General features: G+C 32.0%; 1 pseudogene; it reads right to left on the bottom strand.

The window, feature by feature from the left end:
- Positions 1-7,580: 7,580 nt before the first annotated feature.
- On the bottom strand, positions 7,581-11,190 carry LOC114176480 (annotated as a pseudogene).
- Positions 11,191-11,498: the final 308 nt, after the last annotated feature.

Below are 11,498 nucleotides of genomic sequence, written 5' to 3'. Positions count from 1 at the left end.
ATAATAAACAAATAAGACATACACCCATCTTATTCATCTTACTTAGTTCTTGGCCAAGACCTTAACCCCAAGACTGTATAGCCTTCAATTCACACAAAAGGTTAGCCTTGGACTCGAGAATATGATGCTCACACGAACCTGCCCGCTCGTGGTCCTGCCTCTACGAACCTCTCTGCTTGTAGTTCTGCTCTACAAACCTCTCCGCTCGTAGTCCTGCTCTATGGACCTACCTGCCCGTAGTCCAACACATGTGATCCACCAGCCTCGTACCTCCCCGCACGTGGCATCTCTCAAACGTGAGCACGAAACATACGAACCTACCTCGCTCGTATCCCCACGTGAGAGTAATTGGATATGAACCTCCCCGCTCATATCATCACATGTTAACCACCATCCATGAACCTACCCGCTCATGGCACAGCATCTCTCGATCCAAGTGTAGCATCATTGCTCAAACAACACACAAAATAAATCAGGAACAACAGCATTTTCGCTTGGCTCAGCCCACACGCCGCAAGGCAAAATCGTTCCAGATCGCCTGGCGGTACCAGCCCACCACCAGCGCCAGCGACCTTCCAGCGCCAGAAGCATTCTGCTACTGGTTTTGGCACACAATTGGGTTGACTCTATGATCCAGATTACTCTATGGTACGTTGTTCACTCATGTTTTAGTACCTGATTCTAATTTCCCATCAACTCCAACTGGATTTGGTTTCTCTATAACCCATCATTATCATTTTAACCCTTTCCATTGGGGTTCACCTACACTTATGTAAATTACATCATGTCTCAGTTTACCAATAGTGGAACCCAATTCCACTCATTTCTGTTACCCAATTAAGCTTATCAATAACAATCCTATATTTACCCAATGGATCGAGCACTCTTCCATTACCCAACAACTCTTTCCAATTTCCATTTGTGCAATCCTGTGAAATTCATAGTTCCAACTTATCTATCATTCCCGTCTAACATTATTGATCAATACTATCAGTCTTTTCTAACATCAAACTATTAATTTACCATCATGTTTATTACCTATTAGACCACCTTGCACCCCATTTGCACACACCAATTCATTACCCGAGATATAGGCATAATCACTTTCTATTCCTCTATATTACCCCCATTCAAGCTAACTTCTCTCCAAAACCATCTCACCCATAACTTCTCTCACCGCCACTGCACCAAACTTCTCAATGTGAAGCTTTCTGTGGCCATCGCCTGGCGGCCAATAAGATGCGGCCAGGCGGCACGTCAGTGTCTGGTAGAATCCCAGATTTCTTGCCCCTACGAACCCACTTCTTCTCTTCTACTGTTCCATCCATCACCACCCATTACTCTCGCGAAACCCGATCATTTTATACCACTAAACCACTCCATAATCACATACCAATCAAATAAATGCAGCATTGATATCAAGCTTTTGATAATTCAGAACCCTTCACACACTTACTTGAACCCCTAGGTCTCGCAATCGCAACCCAAATTCTAACCACTCGCAAAGACATCGTATCAGTATAATCAATCATCAAATAAGGCAAAAATATCAAATGGAACCTCAACACATGATGAAATTCCCGAAAGCAAAGAAAAAGATCAACAAACATAGCACACCACCCGGCGGGATTCAACTCACCGCCAAGCAACTTGAAACAAAACCCATAATTGGGTTATACCCCCCTTACCTCTGATCCGAGATATTCAGGAGGAACAGATTGTTCCAGCCCGATATCGTCAAGAATTTCTTACGATTGCATGGGAACAGGTTCATCTTCGAAGTATTTATCCCTTCCAATATTTTTCTATTGGAGCTTCTCTGATTCCTTTTATCAAACATAATGATGTGAATCGGGCTTTAATGAGTTCTAATATGCAACGTCAAGCAGTTCCGCTTTCTGAGTCCGAAAAATGCATTGTTGGAACTGGATTGGAATGCCAAGTAGCTTTAGATTCAGGGGTTTCCGCTATAGCCGAACACGAGGGAAACATCGTTTATACTGATACTGACAGGATCTTTTTATTTGGTAATGGAGATACTCTAAGTATTCCATTAACAATATATCAACGTTCCAACAAAAATACTTGCATGCATCAAAAACCCCAGGTTCACCGAGGTAAATGCATCAAAAAGGGACAAATTATAACTCCTTACTCCACACAGTGCGAATTGTTTCTGGAAAAACTTCTGCCAAACCCTCATTTGCTCAAATCCTAGCCTAAGTTCATAAATTAAATAACATACAAATGGCATATATATGACTCGAACCCAAGTCCTCTCACACAAACAAGTACTCTCAACCACTTGAGCTAGTACTTTTCCACGTCATAGCAATCTGCATTAAATACTTTAAATGCTTCTATTACCCACATTCATTAAATAATTATTTAATTAACTATTTAATTTTCTCGGGTCTTACACTCACGACTTTCTAGTTCTAAAAATCATTTTCTCAAACAATTTTATACCATCCAGCAATCAGTTTATCATACAATATCTAGTAAGTTCTAAAATCAAAACTTCCTTTCAAACATAAATGTAACACACCTCCATAAAACTGACTCCAAAATTCATGTCATTTCCAAAGTTGTATTTCTAGTTAAAAAAGAAAACTTTGAGATGGTCAAGTGATGTGATCTCACCATTAATTATTTTAAAAATCTAATTTCTATAAATAAAATATATTATATTAATAAAATTATTGAAAATCTAGGATCTTACTGGTAATAAAGTAACATAGGATCCATCTTTTATTTGCACAAAAGAATATTGGAGGCTATATACAATATTAGAAGCTATATGCACAAAAAAATTTGTGTTTCTCATACATAAAAAAATATAGAAAAATAAATATTGGAGACTATCTGCACAAACACTTTTTGTGAAAGCTGAATCAAATTTCGGTTATCAGATGAAACAATACTAGTGAGCACCAACTATTTTGTACTTATCAACAATATACTAGTTAAACTGATAATAATAATAATAATAATAATTAAAACCATAAAATAAATTAACCAAACAAAACCTCAAACTCTAAAATCTTACCTTTTTCACTATCAGGTTATGATTGTATGTCTTTGATGAACACAACCATATACTACAAAATGCAAACAAAATTACACAAAATATAAAAAAAAATGCAACCTAGTAAATATCTTTAATCCTAGTTTTTATTGAAAATATCTTTAATTTTCTTATTCAAAAGATGGTTGAGATTCATTTGTGATATTTATTCTTCTATTTTCCCATTTGAAAGAGTAAGTTATTGCATTAAATGGTCTTGAATAACAATTTATGTTTCCCGTGCTATTGATTTGAAGTGGCCGAAACATCCAGAGGTTTCATTCAAGAAACTTTACCATTTGGTGTTGAATAAACTTACCTAAGTGAGTCAATCATCTTGTTCGTCCTGTTAAGACGAAAAAGTTGTCAAAAAGTCCAAAGTATTCAATTTCAAGAACTTGCTTCAGAACCTCATCTACATCCTAAGTATAGTATCTATTGAACAATAATGTTGTCATATAAACCAAACAAATTATATGTACACAAAATTCATATCAACAACAACAAAAAAACTTCCATGAATAACATACTCACAAAAAGCAAAGAACACAGATTACGTACCTGAAAATGTCACCAGGAAAAGAACTTCAACCTCAAAACATAAAAAAAAATCAAACCATTAAAAAGGAAAAAATACAACTTCCATGAACAGGAAACCCAACAACAGATCTTGCAAGGTTTAACCTTGTAGATCCACATGTGAGGAACACCATTGAAACACCACCAGGAGGACGGGTTGGCCCATATAAAAAAAAGATTAAAATCAAACTCAAAAAATGGGAAAATAATAAAAATCAAACCTTTTAAAACTCTAAAGAACGTGAAAGAACATAGGAAAAGAAAAATGAGAAATGTTAGAAAACTCTAGAACACAGGTACTAACCAAAAAAACATACCCTTGTCGCACCCTCACAAACAGAAACAGTAGCACAATCCCAAGCACCACCATCATCGGAGCCAGCGCCCGTATCTGTCGTGGTCCAAGTTAGATATAACTCTCCTTGATAGGTATAACTGTTCCAAAAAAAAAAACCTAAAGAACCATGAAATAAAATCAAATAAGAAAATAAAACCTAGAAATCAAATAAAGCTCAGAAGAAAAAAACCTGTCATGGTTGCTCAATCGAGAAGGATCTTCACATGTTTGTGTGGAGTTTAGTTGTTTCTCCGGGTGTCGAAAGGTGGGATCGTTGAGAGCTCAAGAATCGTTATTTTAACTAAATAATGGAGGAGTAGAGTATGTAAAGGAAGGAAAAGACAAAGGAAATTTCAAACTGAGTTAGGAAGCCTAAAAGATGAATTTTAATCTAACGGAGAGCGGGAAGAGTTAAAAGAAAAAAATGACAAAAAAATGGACAGGTGTCAAAAATTTAAATATGAGTATAAGAGTATTTTCTAGAGGTGTTTGTTTTCGTATATTTTAGATATCTATTTTGAAACTAAAACCTAAAACAATATATAATAATTAAAATACATTTTTGAAATAACATAGGGCATCGATTAATATAGTATTAAAATTCAATGGGCATGTGATCTCACCTTAACATTATACGAGTAAAATTAGTGACCCATTTTTAGATCTTCTTTCAATAAATCTATTACTTTAGTAAATTTCTCTCTGAAATGAAAAAAAAAAAATGTGTTGCTCATGTTTTTCTTTTTTACTTTTTTTTTTTTCGTAAGAGGAAAGGAAAAGGATCGATATAATGTCTGTAGTTAAATAGTGAAATAAAAAAAAGTAAGTGCTTTAAATTAGTTTTTGTCTATAATTACCATACATTTTCTAATTTGAAATCATGAAATTATGTTCATTTATATGTTTGTACACTATTCCACATCTAATGTTTGATTAATTATATTTAAAAAAAAAATCAGCATAGCTCTCTACATCTCCTTTTAGAAAGGATGTGACTTAATAGTAGGGAAAGAGCATTGAGTTGCATTTATATCGAAAATCTAATAGTTAATTTCATCTTCTTTTTCCATCTTAAGATTTTAGGAATTCTTATTCTAAAAATCAAAATCAACCTTCTCTATTCACAATATTTGAAAATAAAAGACAGTTTTAATAAATAAAAATAGTTTTAAAATAAAAATATTTTTAATTATTAAAGACTATGTCCAGAAGTTTTTTTAGAATGTTAGAGATCTTTGTCAACTTATAATAAAACACTGTATACAAGTAAAATATAATTTTATTTTATAAATTAATTTTATAAAATTAAATCATGTACAAACTTACTTATTAAAATGATATTAAAATCATTTAAAATCGATGGTAATTAAATTCAATACAACTCTTATGTCATCTATTATTGAGTTTCTATTAGATTAACTCGTTTACCGACATGGCTAATCTTTTGAACCTCAGCCTAATAAAAATCTTCCAACTGAAGAAGATAAGCACACACATAATTTATTTATCAACATTTAATATAACTAGTATGAGACCCGTGCCTACGCACGGGTCGTTTTTTTTTTTGTTTTTTTTTTATTTGAATAAAAAAATTAATATAATAATTATTATATTTGAATGAATTATTTATTTATATAATTATATTTTATTATTATATAATTTATATAATTATTGTTATATTAATAATAATAATATAATAATAAAATTAAAAGATAATAATTATATGATTTTGTTTATTTTAAATTATAAATTGATAATTAATTAGTAATGCTTAATAAAGTTACATGATTAAAATTTAAATAATACTTTTGAGTTATATACTATATTAAAATAAAATGTATATGTACGGTCGTGGTTAAAATAAAATGTAGGTATATTGTGTAATAATGTCCCGTACAAAATAAATACAATATGAAATTGATGTTAAAATTTTTAAATAAAAACACGTAAAAATAAATACATGTATATTATATTAAAATGAAATTCATATACACATGTTGTTCTTAAGGTAAAATGCAAGCATAGTGTATAATATGGTCTCGTACAAAATAAATACAACATGAAATTGATGTTAAAATTTTTAAGTAGAAACGCATGTAAATGTATAGATGCTTGTATGTTATATTAAAATAAAATGTGTACGCACGGATATGATCGTGTAGAAAATAAAAATAACATGAAATTAATGTTAAAATTTATAAATAGAAACACATGTAGATATTGACAAACACATATAAATATTAAATATACTGATATATAAAATCAAAGATAATAGTACTAACATTACTACTAATAATAATAAGAATAATCTCAATAATAATTATGTTACTACTACTACTGCTCATATTATAATTTAAATAATAATATGATCTTCATGTAGAAAATATGCACATAATCGAAATATGGTCCCGTAGAAAATAAAAATAATATGAAATTAATGTTAAAATTTATAAATAAAAACACATATAGATATCGACAAACACATACAAAGATACTAAAATATATTGATATATAAAATCAAAGATAATAGTACTAACATTACTACTAATAATAATAATAATAACTCAATAATAATAATGTTACTACTACTGTTGCTTATATTAATTCAAATATATGCACATAATCGAAATATGGTCCCGTAGAAAATAAAAATAACATGAAATTAATGTTAAAATTTATAAACAAAAACACACGTAGATATCGACAAACATATACAGAGATATTAGAATATATATAAAATCAAAGATAATAATACTAACATTACTAATAATAATAATAATAATAATAATAGTAATAATAATAATAATGTTGCTATTGCGCAGATAAAAAATCATTGCAAAACTTAATGATATATTAATTTTCGTAAAAACGGTGCAGATAGAAAAATATATTTATTAACAACGTATGATATTAGTTTATGTTATATTAGTGTATGGTATATTTTACTTCCAGTTATATAATAATAAAAATAAATAATGTTTTATTTTATTAGTTTCTATATTATTTTACTTATCTATTAGAAAGAAATTTGATGTATTGGATTTGTGATTGAGAAGTATCAAAAATATGAGCTCGAAGGGATAATAGTAAGTTGTGTTGTTGGATTACATGACCCTAAACCCTGTATCAACATTGCATCATCTTTGTTATCATTGTATTGGAAATTTGTTTCATTTGGAATCCTAAATCCTAAACCCTAAATCCTAAAAATATACAAAAATTGAATTAATAACAATTTCATATTTAATTAATAACATGAAAATAGAGAGCAGTACTTTTTGTTACATCAAAGAAACATGAGCTAATGAACAAATCCTTTGATGTCATTCATCACAGAGGTTCACCAACCATCAAGTACAAGTATTGGGAATACTCAAACAATATATCCATTAATTTTAGCTATTGGAGGAAATAATTATCCATATTCTCAAATTTTGAATCATCTTCATCGGTATTCTCCTCTAGAACATAAGATTCAAAGGTTCAAAAATTCAAAAACAATAGGTAAAAATTGAAACGGTGTTGTGTGTCTCACCCAAACAATAGGATCAGGATACCTCAGATTGATAAAGTGAGTTCCCTAAACAGTAGAATGTCTTTGGAAGAAAATGATCACATGATCATGGTCATTGTCAACTCCTGAATCATTACAACCCCCACTAATGGATAACGTTCAAAACCATAATTTGAAACTTGTGTATGTATTCATGAAATTCAACTTGTGATATTACTCTTTACTCTTTACATATATATGTTAGCTTCAGACATGATGGTAAAATCAGAATAAAACACATCCTAATTTCATATACAATCATTATTTTCAATGGTTCTGTGAAGACCTTCCCCTTGGACTCTTCACATTTTTCTCAGGTTATTTAACCTAGCCTGTAGATCGTCATCTATTCCACTGTCTTCATGGCCTGTTGATTCAGCTTGAGCAACCCTGTTATTTGCCGCTGGTGCAGTGACAAAGGTTGATGCAGGTGCATTCAAAAGTTGCAAGTAGGACAAATGAAATATATATCATCATTGTCATTAACCTGCTCATCTATAATTAGCTATTTTCTGATAACTACTTACCTCAGAGTTGATATCAATTCCGATCTCATCAAGAACCTGATTCACAAGATCTTCTGTCTCTTCCTCCTCTTCATCACCTTCCAAAGCATCGTCAATTGCATCTCCCATTACCTCAGAAACCAGTTCCATCTTCTCATTCTGCCTTTCAAACTATTGCATTATCTTCTGTAACGAAGGTAAATTCATCTGCCTATTCATTTGACCCATTGCTTTAGTAACTCCTTTCATGGCCTCCCCCATTGCTTGAGTGGATTTTAGCGTCTGAAATTGATATCAGAGTCCTTTTTAAACACTAAATAATAAAATCACTCATACAGAATATAATCGATTTTAGTGTCTGAAATTGATTAGTATTTGATCGCTGGCGTAAAAGTAGATGAAGCCAAAACTATTTTGGTTTGTGATTCAGTTCTGATAAGTAGTTGGAAGCATGACCTAATGAGTTGGAGAAGGTTGCTTGACCTCCTCAGCTTCTAATTGTCAAGTATAGCCCACCCAGAGAGTCAATACAAGGAACTGTTAACTGGATTAGGCTAGACTAAGTGGGTTGGTATCCATCTTAATCCAAAGTTATGAATAAATCATCTTTTAGTATAAAGTCTTATCTAGGGTTAGCACGAAAAAATTAGCTGAGAGAGAAAAGAAAGTGCAATAACATTCAGTACACACCCCACACAGAACTTGTCTTCCAGATTCAAAACATACCCTAGGGTAAGGTAAGTTGAATTAAATTAAACTGAAAGACATAAAACACGGTAGCTACATACACGACCATGAATCCACCGTGGCCTTGTGCATCACCAGACCATCTACATTGTGAATTTTGGGAATCCTCCAAAACAAATTATTGCCATAACAACATCAATTCATTACTTGACAACTCAAATTATAAAAGTTGCTGCAACATAACAACTTAACATTTGTTTATTATTATTTCCCGTGAAGCTCAGAATGTGCAAGTTAAGACAATGCTAAACATACATACAACTTTAACTTATCTGCTAGTTTCCAGTAAAGCAGATTGAGCAAGAAGAAACTTTCAAGTTCCGCAATTTAGCAATGAAAATGCACAAAAACAAACCTGAATTCTCAAAGAAACAACCTGAAGTTGCGATTTGAGCTTGTAAAACTTTTCAATCTGATGGCGAGTCCTGATGAGATCCTTGGCCATCACTCTCACTGCCCCCTACCAAATTCAAGCCAACCCAAAAAACTGTTTTTATTCTGAACAATAACCAAAATCTATCGCATTATATACCTAATCAAGTAAACTCAACCCTAGACACCACCCACCCCAGTACACTAAATCACAATCCTTAAAAGCTACAAACTTCTCCTCAGACAAAAACAACATAAGAATGCAAAATACCAATGAAACACAGAATTAATAAATGGTACCATCTGTCCTTGTTTGGCATTCTTCTTAATCTCGACAATCAATTTCTTTTCTTGATTCTGCAAGCCTTGTCTTTCCCTTTCTATTTCTCTAATGGACTTGTCCAGCATCCTTTTGTTCTCCCTCAAAAGCTCTGACACAAATAATAAACCAACCCAATTCCCAATTCAAGTTAAAGGCGGTGCCAAAAAGAATCTTTATCAAAGATTAAAGCATCTAATTTTGAAACCTCTGAACAATATAACAAAGAGCAATTGTTTCTATATTACCTCTTATTTGGAAACAGATTCAAATCACATATTTAACCAACACAGCATTTAATGAACAGAGGAAGAGAAACAATAATAAATTCAGGACCAATTAAAATAGGGCATGGGACAAGAAGAAAAAAAATTACACCTTTTTATTGCTTTGTAAGTCATGATCTTCTTCCTAACAGGAAATTTCGATCTCTTCAATTACAAAATGGTATTGTCCCTACTTTTCATCACAAAGAATGGAACGTCAATAGGTATTCATACAATAGGTAAAAAAATCAGATTAACACTAACTACAATGCAAAAACCAAAAAACAAAACAAATTCAATATATAAGTCATAAGCATTAGTCATTATGGTGGTAGAAGGCATTTTGATAATGAAAAACACTTTTGCAAGATCTCAAAATTCTTCATTTTTTACTCCAGACAAACGTAAACTATGATATACAAAAAGAAACACAAAAAAAAAATTAAACAAAAACCTAGACAAATTTCTAAGCTCATTTTCGCCCTCCATGCGATGAAGATCTGGAGAGGAAGGAAACCCATCAAAGAAATGTGAAGATATGAAGGAGAAGAAGAAGAAAGAGGGGAAAACCAACCATTCATCATTTCCTTGGTGTACTTCTGATACAGTGACCTTGAAAATACAAAAGAAAAACACTTTTTTATAAAGAAGAATTAAAGGTCAGAACACAAAATATATAACAATATAATATAAGAAGAAGGATAGAAAAATACCTGATATACAACAATCGTGTAACATCAATGTCCCAACCTTAGAAAAAGCAGACACCAAATAAAATGCATGTACACAATAGGAAAAGTATACAAAACAAAAAACAAAAAATCAGACTCCAAAATGAAGCAAAGAAAGGTCACACCTCATGTAACTGGGGAAACAAAAACACAGACAAATAAAACATTACCATATACCAAGTAAAAAGAAAAGCGTTAAACACGTCCAAAACATAATAACAGTAAACAACAAACAATGAACTGAAAAACACAAACACGAAATCTAAAATAATGTCAGAAAAAATAATAACAGGATCGAACAAAAGGGAAGAAAAAAAATCATCTTAGAGAAACCGAGCTATACGAACAAACCAAAAACTCGGACACACAAACGAAGAAAAGAAAATGATATCAGAGCAAGTAGGGTACTGGATCGAACCAAAAAAAAATTAGAAAACTCTAGAACACACAAATGGTACTAACAAAAGAAAAAGAAAAACATACCCTTTTACCTGAAAACTTGGAGCCAGCGCCATCACCAGAGCCCGAGCTCGTCCCTGTCGTCATCCGACACGATGAAAGCAACATACATCAACCAAAACAACTAAATCGTTTCTTTTCTTGGAGTCGAAAAATGGAGGAGGGTGTTTAGGATGGTGGAGGAGCAGAAAGGGTATTTAGGGGGAGAGAAGACGAAAGACTGTGTAGGAGAGAGAGAATACGAAAGAACTTTAAAATTCAAAAGCCACCTCGTAAACCACAAAACTTAAAGGATGGGCGGGAAGAGAAGCGGAAAGGTTAAAAAAGTTAAAAGAGAAGAATGACAAAAAAACCAAAAAATTGGGCAGATGTCGAAAAATTAGATATGGGTATAAGGTAACTTCCAGAGGTATTTGTTTTCATATATTTTAGATTAGCTGTATATTTACTATAATTACGCCAAATATACAACAATCTCAATCCAATCAATTTGATACCAGTACACATTACAGAAATTAATACTATCAGTACACTACTGGGCTATATATAATAACCACGTGGC

The sequence above is a fragment of the Vigna unguiculata genome, chromosome 3 (assembly GCF_004118075.2).
Source record: "Vigna unguiculata cultivar IT97K-499-35 chromosome 3, ASM411807v1, whole genome shotgun sequence".
In the NCBI taxonomy this organism is placed as follows: Eukaryota; Viridiplantae; Streptophyta; class Magnoliopsida; order Fabales; family Fabaceae; genus Vigna; species Vigna unguiculata.
Note: the sequence above shows the minus strand (reverse complement) of the source record. Positions and strands in the feature narration are given on the sequence as shown.